The following is a 14,443-nucleotide window of genomic DNA, read 5'->3' on the forward strand; positions in this document are numbered from 1 at the left end:
GAGTGCAAATTCACATTAACGATAGCTTTTTCCTCCTGTTGCACACAGTGTTCCTACATAATTGTATAATCACTCCACAAAAAGAAGTTATTGTAATTTAAAAATCTCTTCCCTCTGGAAGTTCTAGGACCAAGGAAAGAAATGCTTTTATTACAGTTATGTATTTCAATAGTGTGTGAATATCAGCTTAAAACAGAATTACTAAGTATATGTTCTCAAATATTTGGCTGAAATGTGCATGTATTATGACAGATACTACACTGCCTTTAAAATCATTTTATTTCCATTGTCCTTATTTTCCAGAAATCAACAATTTTGTTTATCTTCTCATCCTAACTTTGCTCAGGTTATCAGAACTGGTAAGGTGCTTTTAGAGATAGCTGGAAGGTGCCCTCTTGTTGACTTTTAAGTTCATTAGTTAAGGTTTTAGTAGCTGTCAGCTTTAATCCTGCAAGTTACTCTTGTGTGTTAATTGACTTAGTTTAAGTACTTAAGATCCATCACTTCATCATAATATTTTAATGGTTGGAGACACTCATGGCAAGCAATATGCATCAGTTATGTCTTGTATTCAGTTTCTTGTGCAGAGCATTGTCTTGCAGGACTAGTATCTGTTTTCAATATAATATTCATTAAGTTAAATGCACTGCTTTTGAAAAGATTCTTGGAATCTTTCTTAAAAGAACAACCTAAAATCTTGAAAGCTGATGGTTGCTAAGTGTGAACAAAAACAAAGGCCTGTTCCAGTATCCAAATTGTAGAAAGATCTGCTGAAAAGCAAAATCTCAAGTTATTGAAAATCAAGACATTTCAGCTATTAAGCCAATCATGGGGAAAAAACAAAACAAAACAAAACAAAACAAAACTGAAGACTTTCAAAACAATTCTTTAAATTTACACTGCTTTTTACAGCTTTCCGGAATATTTTTTACAATTCAAAGTGTAGAAAAGTGTTTTTATTTTTAATGAGTACTTTGGGGAAAACAGTGTGAATGTATGAAACTTTTCAATGTTGATTTAAATCTTCAGGTTTACCAACAACTGAAACAGGAGTCCAGAGGAGTCCAGAGATGATCCCAGTGCTAATCTAGAGCTGTGTCTCACTTGAGGTCTTTGAGATACCTATTTATGTAATAATTTTTCAGAGGTACTTTGTATTACTCATAGCTAGCTGTGCTGGTGGTAGGTGCATGTGTAATTAGAAGAACACACAACACTATTCCCTGTTGATTTCACTGCCTCAGAGATGCAGTCTAAATGGTGACATTGAACACACAACTCCAGAAAGATTGTCCCAGTTTTTACTGTCAGACTTTCTGTTCCTCAGTTCACACCAGCGATGTTTTTGCAGCTGAAGGAAACTCTACTGCAGAGGAGGGGAATAAGCTATCACAACTGGCAGAAGCAAACAGGACAACATGCACAGCTGAGCAAATGTAATATCCCCAATTGCCTCAAATCCTTAGAGGTAAGTACTGCTACTGCAGACACTGGCTGTTTAGTTTCAAAGCAGATTCCAATGCTCTTTGACTTATCCTACTTGGAAAGTACATGAATTAGTGTTATAAAGAAGTTCCACCTCTAAGATGGAGGATCCTTTCCAGTCGTGATATCCATACTCGAGGAAATGGAAACTGCCATAATGGAGTCATACCTGTTACAGGCTTAGTGTCATTTTATTAAAGAGAAAAAATGAATAAAATAACTATCCAAATCAATTAGCAGCAAGAATGGAATGTATAAAGTGGTTGCTTCTTTATTTGCATGGGCCACTGCTGGGAGAAAATACATATGACCTTAGATATACATTATAAAATTAGATGGTTGGATAGCTGATGGGAAGTTGTTTCTTGACAATAATGGGACTATGGCAGTTGGTGACAGATGGCTGTATGGCCAGTAGATCTTGTGGAGAGGGAACACAGGCAGCCTTTGTGGTACTTTTTGTAAATGAACTGCTGGATGTGAATTCCATGCCTATGGGAGCCTTAGACCAAGACTCCACAGAACTATAAAGGACCATGGTGTCTATAGCAAGTTGAGGTCTTCTGGAAAAGTGAGACTGGATAGAAAACTCAAAGTTTATGAACTGAGTGATGTAAGTTACTCACATCCCCAGGACTGTTGTGGTGGAAACATTAGGAACATGAAGCGTGAAGAGGCTCTTAACCACTATAACATCCAATCCAGCTCAGAGGAATTCAAAGTTTAATGCTCACGGCAATTATTAATGTACTTGTAACCAAAGTGTTGCTGAACTAGTAGTGGCAACTCTGGAAAATTAAGGGAAAGATTGTTACAAACATTCCTTATAAGTGGTATCAGAAAAAGATATGAAGACTTTGTGAAAAAAAATGCATTACAGTTGTAACTTTTATGAAAGGATATACATAGTAGGTATCCTCAACCATAAAGTAAGGTAAGTATATATAAATGTTCAGTAAATGAAGACACTTTCAATATTTATTTCCTATAGCCTTTTCTATATATTTATTCTTTTATTTAAGAATAATATTTTTTAATTACTATATTCTCCCAAGTGACTTTCAGTCCAGTAAAATTACAGCTAAAAACTACTTTGCCTAGAGGTTAGATAGACAGAAACAGTTATGGATGGAATTGCCAGACAACCATTCATCTTTGTGCCTATGCATACACAGAGATACGAAAAAGTGTTTGTTTGACACACAGAAGTCATTCTGCATGTGTAAGCGCCTTTGTTCATCTCTGCGAGTGATGGAAGAACTGGACTTAAAAGGTTAACCAGAAAAAAAGCACAATGTCGGCAATCTTTCTACACTATTTAATTTCTTAGCAAAACTCAGAGGACATTGTATTTTTTTTTTTGTGAGTGGGTTTGTTTTGGCTTTTTTTTTTTTTTTTTGTAGGGAAAGAAAGGGGCAGATTCTTCAACAATGAATAATCTCCATTTGAAAATAAGATGATGCAACAGAGAGAAAAGGGAAAAATAAGAATGCATATTTGCCTTCAAACCTTACCTGAAAAATTGCGGATCTTACTTAGGAACTCAAAATAACTTTATCAGATCTCTCAGGTAAAGTTAAGTATGAGGGGAAGAAAAATATTCTTAAAAGGATAAAAAATCAAAAATGTCTTCAGAAAAATAGGGATAAAAATCTGTGCAAGATGTGAACTTTCGAAGTGGTTTTGACAAGATGCTACTTGACATAAAAGGAGCACAAATTGAAGGCGAAGAATATCCTTGAAGACTTTCAAAGCTTGGGAGAAAATGTATGCCATGTGTGACAATCACAGATATAGGAAACAGGTATCTGGCACTTTACTAATAGAGAGTTCTCCTATCTTACTTGTTTGTAATGGCATTCAAAAGCACAAAAGCCTTCTCTGACAGTAGTGCAGTGCACTGCAGATGGTAGATGATGTTGATCTTAGATGACAAAATGTTACCTCCTTTTATAAGAAAGACATGGCATTTCATAGGATAACATTTCAAGCTGAAAGTCAAATCTGATAAGTAGAAGACTAATACAACCTGAAACTAGGTGGTGGAAGTGATAGAAAAAAGCTCTGGAAAGTTCTGTATCTAAAACTTGCTTTTTCTGAAATGCTAGAATAAATGTCTTCATACACTAGGTTGCAAGTCATAAAGGATATGAGTGATTTTGCTGATGAGCTATGATGTCCTAAACTTAGATTTGGTTTTTAGCTTACCTTTTTTCTTGTCTGTAACAAGCAAGACTTGTCTTTAAGAAGTCTTCTGGGCAGCAGCTATAATAGATTCTTTTTGGGCTGTTCTCATTTTGTGTCCACAAAAGAGCAAGGCTTTTATTCTAGTATAATTATAAAACTGATGAAGCTGAATATTTCTAATCAAATGAGAATCCTAGCACTTTTTATCATCTTGTAGGTGATAGTAGTACATTCTCTGAATGTCACTTGTGTGAAGAATCACTTCCCAGTTAATGTTCTGTAAGTTAGTGTCTTGGTAGAATTTATTCTTGGATTCTGTATTTTCAGCAACTTGGAAAGATTTGTAATCTATGTCTTCATTCGTATTTGCTATTCATTAACCATTCTTTTAGTTCTCTACTGCAATTTAGTACTGCTGTATTTCAGCACTTTCTATTCAATATGAATAAGAAAATCCCCAAAGTGCCACACATGTCTGTCTTTCTCCATCTAAAAATTATTAGATATTTGTGATGGATCCCTTCTATGCATTGAGCCACTAAAGTAAAGCTCATGCTGTAATTTATATTTTAAATTCAGAGTTTCATTATTCAAGTATTATAAGAGTAATAGCGCTTTCTTTTAAAATCTGTGTATTGCTGATATGCATATATGTGTTTGCATGAGAGAGGCTTTATAGAGCATCATGCAATTTGCAAGAACTATGGCTTCTGAAATTGACAGTAAGCAGTCTACAATTCCTTAAAATATATTGTGCCATCATTTATAAAAAAAAAAAATCATAAAATTATGGGATAGTTTGGGTTGGAAGTGATCTTAAAGGTCATCCACTCCAACCACCTTGCAAGGAGCAGGGACATCTCCAACCAGATCAGGTTGCTCAGAACCTCATCCAACCTGGCCTTAAATGTTTCCAGGGATGGGGCATCCACCACCTCTCTGGACAACCTGTTCCAATGCTTCACTGTCTTCATTCTAAAAAAATTCTTCCTTATGTCTAATCTAAATCTACCTCCTTGTAGTTTAAAACTGTTACCCCTTCTATTACCACAACATGTCTTGCTAAAGAGCTTCTCCCCATCTTTCTAATAAACTCCCTTTAGGTACTGGAAGGCTGCTATAAGTTTTCCCCGAAGCTATCTCTTCTCCATGCTGAAAAACTCCAACTCTCTCAGCCTGTCCTCATAGAAAAGGTAATCCAGCCCTGTGATAATCTTCGTGGTGCTCCTCTGAACTTGCTCCAACAGGTCCACCTTCTTCTTATGTTGAGGGCACCAGAGCTGGATGCAGTACTCCAGGTGGGGTCTCACTAGAGCAGAGTGGAGGGGCAGAATCTCCTCCCTTGACCTGCTGGCCACCCTTCTTTTGATGCAGCCCAGGATGTGGTTGGCTGCAAGTGCACATTACTGGCTCATGTTGAGTTTCTCGTCCACTCTGAGCACTCCCATGTCCTTCTCCTAAGGGCTGCTGTCAATCCATTCTCCACCCAGCCTGTATTTGTGCTTGGAATTGCCTTGACCTATGTGCAGGATCTTGTACTTAGCGTTGTTGAACTTCATAATGTTTGCACGGGCCCACCTCTCCAGCCTGTCAAGGTCCCTCTGTAGATGGTGTCCCTTCCCTCCAGCATGTCAACCGCATCACACAGCTTGATGTTGTCAGCAAACTTGCTGAGAGTGCACTCCATCCCACTGTCTATGTGACCGACAAAGATGTTAAACAGCACCGATCCAAATACTGACCCTGGGGAATACCACTCATCACTGATCTCCACTGGTCTTCACTTAGACATCAATCCATTGACCACAACTCTTGAGTGTGGCTATCCAGCTAATTCCTTATCCACTGAGTGGTCCATCTGTCAAATCTGAGTCTCTCCAGTTTAGAGAGAAGGATGTCATGTGGGACATTGTCAAATGCTTTGCACAAGTCCAGATAGATTATGTCAGTTGCTCATCCCTTGTCCATCAATGCTGTAACACTGTCATAGAAGGCCACAAGATTGGTCAGGCACAATTTGCCCTTGGTGAAGCCATGTTGGCTGTCACCATGCACCTCCTTATTTTCCATGTGCCTTAGCATGGTTTCCAGGAGAATCTACTTCATGACCTTGCCAAGCACAGAGGTGAGGCTGACCAGCCTGTAGTTCCCTGGGTCTTCCTTGTTTCCCTTTTTAAAAATGGGGTTTTGTTACCCCTTTTCGAGTCATCAGGAACCTTACCAGACTGCTATGACTTCTCAAATATAATGGACAGTGGCTTGGCAACTTCATCCACCAGTTCCCTCAGGACCTGCAGATGCATCTCATCAGGTCCCATGGACTTGTGCACCTCCACATTCCTTAGATGTTCCCGAACCTGCTCTTCTCCTACAGTAGGCAGTTCTTCATTCTCCCAGTCCCTGCTTTTGCCTTCTGCAACTTCAGCAAAATCTAGGTTTTTGTCTAGATTTTGTATGTTTTGCATTGAGAGAGATATGTTTAGTGTGGACATGAGTATACTCGTATGTATACATTTCAAAAATTGCCCATGATCAAAGTACACATGAGTTAATATCTTAAAACCATAAGTATTTACTACTGAGAAGTCGTCAGTGAGGAGCTCGTTAGGACTGATGGACTTAAGTACTCTGTACTCCTTTGTACTTTGAAAACTGTGGCAAACATCCCACTAACAAAACCACAGGAGGATGGGAGGCATTACTTTAGGCACTCCCTAATTTTAAAATTCATTACTATACCAATTGATTTGTAGTAGTATGTATTCTCTTTTTTTTAGCAAATGTGAATTTTTTCTTAAAATCTTGGATATTCTAGAAATTCTAAAAGTTACCACAACTGGATATAAGAGAAATATACTTTGCTTTTTCTATCTCTTTTTTAAAAAAACACCTGAGCTGCTTTGTCTAGCTGCTAGAATCCAGCCTAAGGCAGATTCCTGGCGCAGAAAAAAATATAAAATTTACAATCTGTGGTTTTGTGTAGCTGGCAAAATTTCTGCCCTGTTTTTTTTTTTTTTTTGACCAATTCAAGTGGATTTCACTGATCTTATTAAAAGATGGAGGTATTAGTCCTGTCTACAGTGTGATATGTTGTTACTATTGTTGCCAGATAAAAGGCCAGCAGCATGTTCTCTGTTGAGAGAAGAAGTAAGAAAGCGCGTGGTAGCACTGCTGAATTGGACCTTCACGTTGATTTTCTCAGCCACCTGCCGTTTCAGATTTATATGAGGAATATGCCTGCTCTGCAGCCAACAGAAAAGTACAGAGATAGTCAAGCTATCTGCACAGTTGAGCTTGTTTATATGAAGCAATCTAGTAGCAGCAGCACAGAGCCCTATGCGAGTCAAGGTATTCAGGTGAGAAATGACAGCTTATGCACTGACACTTTCAAACCTATTCTGTTGCCTTTGCTGCCTCTTTTGAAGCTGGTTTTGTGCATCCCTGTGCTAAACTGCCAGCATACTTTAAAAGGAGGTAGTATTATACTTGCGAGGAAATTAAATAAGTTATAACTTGTTAAATTTTTCAGATGTATTTAGTTTAAAATATTTTATATTTCTTGCATTCTGTCTTCAAGTATTCAAGTACTACAAGCTTTACCATATTTGCATTTCATAGACCATGAATGTCTGAGCTGCTCAAGCAGAAGAGGTAATATTTTTTTACAGTGATCGTGCATTTTTTTAATGTTTATCGATTTCTAAGTCACTGAACACTTTACCCTTATACTAATCAACTCTACGTTATAGAGATACTTTTTCATTAACAGGGAGACAGATTGTCTTTTCCTCAGCACTGCTGCCCACTCCAAGCAGATGACTAAAGAACCATGGAGAGCATATGCTCAGCTATGCCAGTGAATGCTACACAAGCACTTTTTTCTTGCTGTGAAATGTGGCTGTTACCATCTCTCCATTTTTCTCAGTACACTCAAAGGCTTATTCAGTTGCTAATGCTGTTTGAGTCATGGAGTATCTTTGCCTACCACATGGAAACAGGAGGAGAAAAAACATGGAACATACACTTTTTGAAGGAGACTGTAAAAGAAAATACAAATACCAATGGTGGAATTCTAGCAGTGCCTATAGGACTGTGGAAAAAATCTTTCACAGAGGAAAAACATTCATTAAAATTCTATTCTGACTTTTAGAGTTCAAATGTTAAATACACAGCTTGAATTTTAATCTACAGAGGCAATCTAACAGGTCAGAACTTCTTACTGTTAATCATACTAAAGGATTTTATATAACGCTGCCTTTAAAATATGTGGGTCCGTTTATTTTGCATAAAGACACTTGGATACTTGCACTTAGAGTGAGTCATCTATGCTGCTTTTGTTTTGAAATGTGATACTTGTTGGAAACTACCTATATAGAAACGTTGAGTAAACAGCTAGTATCTCAGAAAACAGTAGAAATTCATTAATTTAACTTGTAAATGTGGATAAATGGGCTATTGATAATCCTTAAGGCTGAGTGTTATTAACATAGAAGTCATGCAGGCTGTGTTATATAAGCACTGAGTGCTGACACTGCACTGTACTTCCTGTGGGATGCAATGGTCACTGGAAACAAGGCAAAGACTTTGGTTGACTGTAAAAGTCAGAGCAGCTCTGGCTGTTATTTAATGAAGGAAAATAATTTGACAATACTTTTAACCTTCTTTAAGAATTGTTATGATTATTGTTCATATATTTCTACTGCTTAAGTGAGATGTCACTATTTTCAGTTCAGTAAGACAGACCACATCTAGGTCCTACATGTGCGCTTATCCTTCCTAAGCAAATCTGTATGGTTCCCTGACCCCAGATGTCCAACAGCACAAACACATCAGAAGGTAAATCACCTTTGTAGGGTGCGATGGGCATCAAATCAACTGTTTGACCACTGACCTGTTTGGTAGTGCTTTTTACACTGTAGGTGTTCTTCAGCGTTTATCATATGATGCCTTGATCTGTGGTCATTGAGATAAAATGTGATTTTTTTTTTGTGAAACTCTGAAAGATAATGCAGTCATGCAGGTCACCTCACTTACAGTCATAAATCAAACAAAGTGTTCTGCGACAAAAATAAAAAAAAAATCTCATACTGCAGAAGATTATTTATCTTGCTTATACAAGATAATCAATTCAAACCTCGGAGGGAGGTCACTGTCTGTGGTCATACTTTTAAAGATATTATACTGGCGTCTAGCAGGAACATGTAACACTGCAGAGCTTGCAGGATTATTTCTGTAACGTATAGAAATAAGCAATAAAGCCCGTTTTAGCCGTGTTATTTTAAAACAAATTTTTACTACCTAATAAATGATTAAAGCCTAAACTATCTGCACTGGTAAGCAGTTTCCTGAAATTTTTAGGTGACTATCACATACTTAATTATGCCTAATTATAGTATTTTACTCTATGATTTAGCAAAATTATTAAGCTTATGTAGTCTTGTTGAAAGCATGCACATGCTCAAGTTTTGATATACACCTCAATAACTTGAGGAACTGTGATCTAAATATTAATCTTGTAGCATTGCATCCATCTAGATATATCTCGGGTTTGGGTTAGGCTTCCGAGTACAAACACTTTGGCATATTTTTCCCCACAGAATTACTCTTAGGAAGTTTATACCAAAAGGTAGCAATTTAACATTTTCTGTTGAACAAAGGAAAGACAACCAAGGCAAAAAATTTTTCAGGAACTCCATTTCAGTAAATTAGAGACACATCAGGACACGATAAAATCTAAGCAGGATATCCGATGACAGTCAGTCCTTTCTCATTATTCAGAAGATTCATCTAGTCAATTCTTTTCCCCAAGCTCTTTTTTCTAAAGTCTCAGAGGTGGGTTGATGAGCAGAAAAATATCAAACTCTCAGTAAAACTACTTTTGAGTATAAGAGGGCTCCAGTTTTCTAACTTTAATCTCAGTCTTATTTCAGATCAATATTTAGTCCATTGCCTGTTCATCCCAGTGACCATCTTTGTATATACTGATGCCCATTGTGTGAACATCTCTTCAGTCTTCTGCTTTCATATTCCTTCCAAACTTTCCTTAGAAATGTGCTAAATTACAATTTTAATATAAATTGAAATTTCAACCACTTTTTAGGAGGACTAACAGAAATATTTCAAGAAGAGGATTGCACATCCATTTTGCTGATGGCCTCATTTCAATATAAGTGGCAGGAGAATCTAATTCTGACATACATTTTTTGTTGTGTCTCTGAGCTATGTGTCTTACTTAAATTTTACAAAGAACAGAATCAAATCCAAATGGATAGTAAATTTTATATGCTAAAGTCTATATATAAACTTTGAGGATTAAAATCTTTGAGCTAGTATCCTTGCATGCAGATTGAATTCGATCTAGGCAGATTAGCACTGCCAAAAAATAGAGAAATATTGCAGTCTTTGAGTTTCAATCTTTACTAATAACATTAAAAGCTGGCTGTTTTGTTTGTTTGTTTTACAGGAAATAATTTAAAAGTCACTGAATTTTTTGAGTTATGCATCATGATAACATCTGCATCGTTCAGTTATAGTGGCATTGGCAGTTCTTTCTTTTAGGGTTGCACCGTGGAAGTTTCCTGCTATAACAAAAAGGACTGTAACTTTCACTCCTACTTGAGTAAAACTATGCCAAAATATGAAGAAATGCCCCTAAAATCTTTCTTCTGTCCTTTTTGGTGAATCTCAAATCACAGCTCAATGTGTGCCTTGTCCTCACATCAGTGGTAGCAGAATATGTATGATTGTTACAGGAACAGTAAAAGGCTCATGGTACAGAGTCCACAGCCTTAAAATAGGTGGGTTTATGTTCCACAGACTTTCTCTTCAGCATAATAAAACTGGGTGTAGCTGAGGAGGTTGGCTAGAGAATGAATTCTGAAAGGGACTGACCAGGGCTTTGTGGCTTGGTACTCTGATAGACTGAATAAATCATTCAGTTTTTCTTGGGCCTCTCTTGCAAAGCATTTCCGTGAGGATAAATGGAAGCTGATGTGCCAGTTGGCACCAAGTTTCTGAAATGAATAAAACACTACTTGGTATTCTTTAACATCTAGTCTGTTTTATCAACTGCTAGAAAATGCTTCAAATTAGTGTATCACATTCTATAGACAGCTGAGAGACAAATTCTCTCAAATGCAGCATATTAGGCTAAATGATGTAACATATTATTTGAAAAATCAATAGATCAAAGTGAGTGGTTTTGGTGTCTGAAAGATCCAAACAAAAATACATTATAAATCAAATTCTGCACTAGAACTCTGTGAGAAAAGTCCAACACGTAACAGTAATTATTCATTTATTCACTTTTTTCTCTCTTGCCAGTATTTCTTGTTTGAAAATTAGACCAATAAGAAATAATGTTGATGGGTTTTTTTAAAGCTTTTTGATATAACTGCTTTCTAAATGTTAAGGAAATCATAAAATTCACAGGAAGTCAGCACCTTTCTAAAATCTAAGTATAGAGAAAAATACTGTTTTTCAATAAAGTGTGCACTCTTCTTATGGCAAGAGCTTTTCAATATTGATTGCATAATTACCAAAAATATTTTTGAAACATAATAAAATTGCAGTGTCATCTGTATTCCACCACAAATTCCTCTGGAGAGGAGTTTGAATTGACCATCATAGCTGTTTATCAAAAAAAAACTAGGACTTACTTTTTCCCAGATCAAATAGTCTCCTCCTCTATCATCCCCTTAATTAAGGTTTTGTCCTCAGAATTACCTCACTGAAGGCAACTCCATCCTGTGATGAGATCTTCAATCATGAAGTGACTTCTGTGCAGATCTTGCACTACTGTCAAGAAAGCTTTTTGGATTTCCTGGGAATGAAATTAATTAAGTTGTAAAAATCCACAGGGAGGATAGTAATAAAACAGTTGAGAATATGGAGATCAAATGAATTAAAAGAAAGGCTTGAGCTTCCACTCTTTACCTTCTTCACTTCACATCAATGGAAAATTGGCCAGATCTTCTTGGAAGTATAAAACTAGAAGGCCAGTGGATGAAATAAAGGGCAAATTCTGTGAATAACAATAGAACAGTGTGGGTTTTTTCTCCCTCAGGAATGATGGCCTTAATCACTGACCTGCGGCTTAATAACTCTTAAATTCCTTTTTTGGAAAATAGGTGTTGCTATCCTACTTTGCAGGCAGGTGGCAGAGCTTAAGGGGTTAAAAACCTCATCAGACTGAGAACATAATTTGACTCAGATCTCATTTTACTATAAAAAAAAGTGGACACTACTACATTTGCTAAGCAGCCATGCTTAGAAGAAAAATTGTTTGATGAAAACTTACTGTTTTTCAATAATTAATATAGTCTCTTGAAGCTTTTGATTTGAGAAGAATTCTAGAGGAACTTTTAAAATCTATTTGGCATTTCTGGGTTTTTAGAATCTGGCATTATTAAGCAGTGCTCTTATTGACATTTCCACACCCTAAATAAAATAAATATGTAAAATTTAGAAAGAAAACTAAAATAAGTAAAGGAGTTTAATGTATTGTATAGCTGTATGTTTTGTCTGATATCATAGCAAGACCGATTTTCACCAAGAACACAGCACACCTTTGAGGTGTTACTTAGAGTTCAACACTTTAAAATAGAACATCAAGGGAAAATAAGAGATAAGGGGGTGCCACTTACAGAGAAAGAAATATTTTCCAGAGCATTTCCAGAGCATGTTGGAGTCTAGTAAAAGAGCAAGACTTTGAGTTTTCAGTCTGATTAAGTTAAAATTATACAACTAAAAAATAATCACCACACCACTAAGGTAAAGCTCTTAAAGATTTTTTCTTTATTTGTTTCCCAGGTTTGCCTAGAATTGAAAATGGAAATTACAAAACTAAAGCCATAAACTACTTTGGAACTATTTTTTTTTGTTATTGTTTCTTTGAGAACCCTGAAATTCTTCTGTAATTCTAGTTCTAGCTCATCACCAAAACATTTTGGATAAATTTAAATAAATTATGCATAAGCATTTAGCTGAACAAAGTAATATTGTTCTAAAAACATTTATTTATGTTGAACAGTAACTTTATACCTATTTGAGCAATAATGAAGTATGAGATTTATAAGCAGTGGTGTCTGAAATCAAATAAAACTCATCTGATTAAAATTCAGACTAGGTTTTTGGCTTTTGCTGCTGTCTTAATACTGAATATCAGCATAAACATAGGCAGATTTTCACTCAATATTTTTTTTTGTTAATAGTCAAAATTGCATAAACTAATAATAATTATATCACTTAAACTACTGATAATGTGAGTGGTAATTGAAAGTGCAATGTGAAGCACACCAAAGTCTTAGTAGAAGGAGGACAACAGAACTTCAAAGGTTTTTTTCAAAGGAAAAAACAGTTTGTTTTATGCCCAGTTTGAAATTTGAGAATATATATAAAATCAAGGGGCAAGAAATGTCCTTCTAAAATTTTGCTGTTAACTTTCACTTTACTGAGATGTTGGCTAGCCTTCTTTTGTTTAGGAAGCAATAGGTATTGTGGACAAGTTAGGGACACATACCACATAATTAACTTTAGATTTATTTAATTAATACATTAAGGAGGGAAAATAAGAAGAAGAACTTATAAAGACAGGCTATTTTCCTGTTTTAAGTTGCTAAGAATTAGCATGTTGAAAGAAAATTGCATATTCTTATTTGTAATTACCCCCTCCCATACTTTAGTGTGTAATTCAAGTCTTGGGCATTACCAGCATAGGCTGTAACCCTAAATTAGTGTCTTGTTGTAACATCTCTTGTTCATCTTGCCGTCCTTACTGAACAGAGTAAATTAAGTCAGCAGAGCTGCTCACATGATCTTATTCAAGGGATAACAAAATCCAGCTACATTTTTAGTGTGACACATTTTTCCCATTCTTATCCATAATTCATTTGTGCAAGTGGGCTTTTTTACATTTTCATAAACAAAATGAAAGAAAGAACTATTCTCATATTTTCAGAACAACAAAGAAGTCTTGAAATGTTTACAGTAGCCCTTTCTTGTGATATGGTTAGACTAATTTCTCTGATTAAGATGTTTAGTAACGCAGTAAACACTGATTATATAATGTTACAGCAGTATTGTTTTTTATTCTCTAGAAAACCAAAATACAAAGAAAAATATTTTATCAGGATATTGTTTGAGTCAGTGATTTCTTTCTTTTAATTGTTTGTGTACATTTCACTGAGTACAATGGCATGTTCTGTAGTGCCTAGAAATTCTCCCTCATCTGAAAAGTGATTTTTATACAAAATGTAGCAATAAAAGAGAACAGCTACCATATTGTAGTGACAACTGTAAGTGGAATCCAATTAACTGAATAATTTTTCCAACAGATGTAGCAAACAAATTTCAAAAAGCAACTTGTTTACCAACATTTTCAGTAGTGGCTGTTCAAAGTTGACCATCACTCTAGGTTTTTATATATAATTCAAGGGCTATTTTTAATTGTACTGCATCTAATGTACTATTTTCAGCAAAACTGAGTAAATCTAAAGAGAACAGAAACATCCTTAGGCAGCATGTATCAACAAGGTTACATATTAGGTAATGTACCAAGCGCAGTTCCAGAGACCGCTAAATAATGAATGCGTAGTACATCTGCTACCTCCCAGTGGTTAGGGATGGGAATTGTCCCACTTACGAGCATTGACATGAAGCTATTCTTTAAAACCGAAGGCTAACAAACTATTTGAACTTGATAATATTTAAAACCCGCTATTTTTAGGTTTACTGTAATTGATTGGACTTGAAGATATGGGTGTGGAAATTC

Source organism: Chlamydotis macqueenii, chromosome Z, assembly GCF_036417535.1.
Source record: "Chlamydotis macqueenii isolate bChlMac1 chromosome Z, bChlMac1.mat, whole genome shotgun sequence".
NCBI lineage: Eukaryota > Metazoa > Chordata > Aves > Otidiformes > Otididae > Chlamydotis > Chlamydotis macqueenii.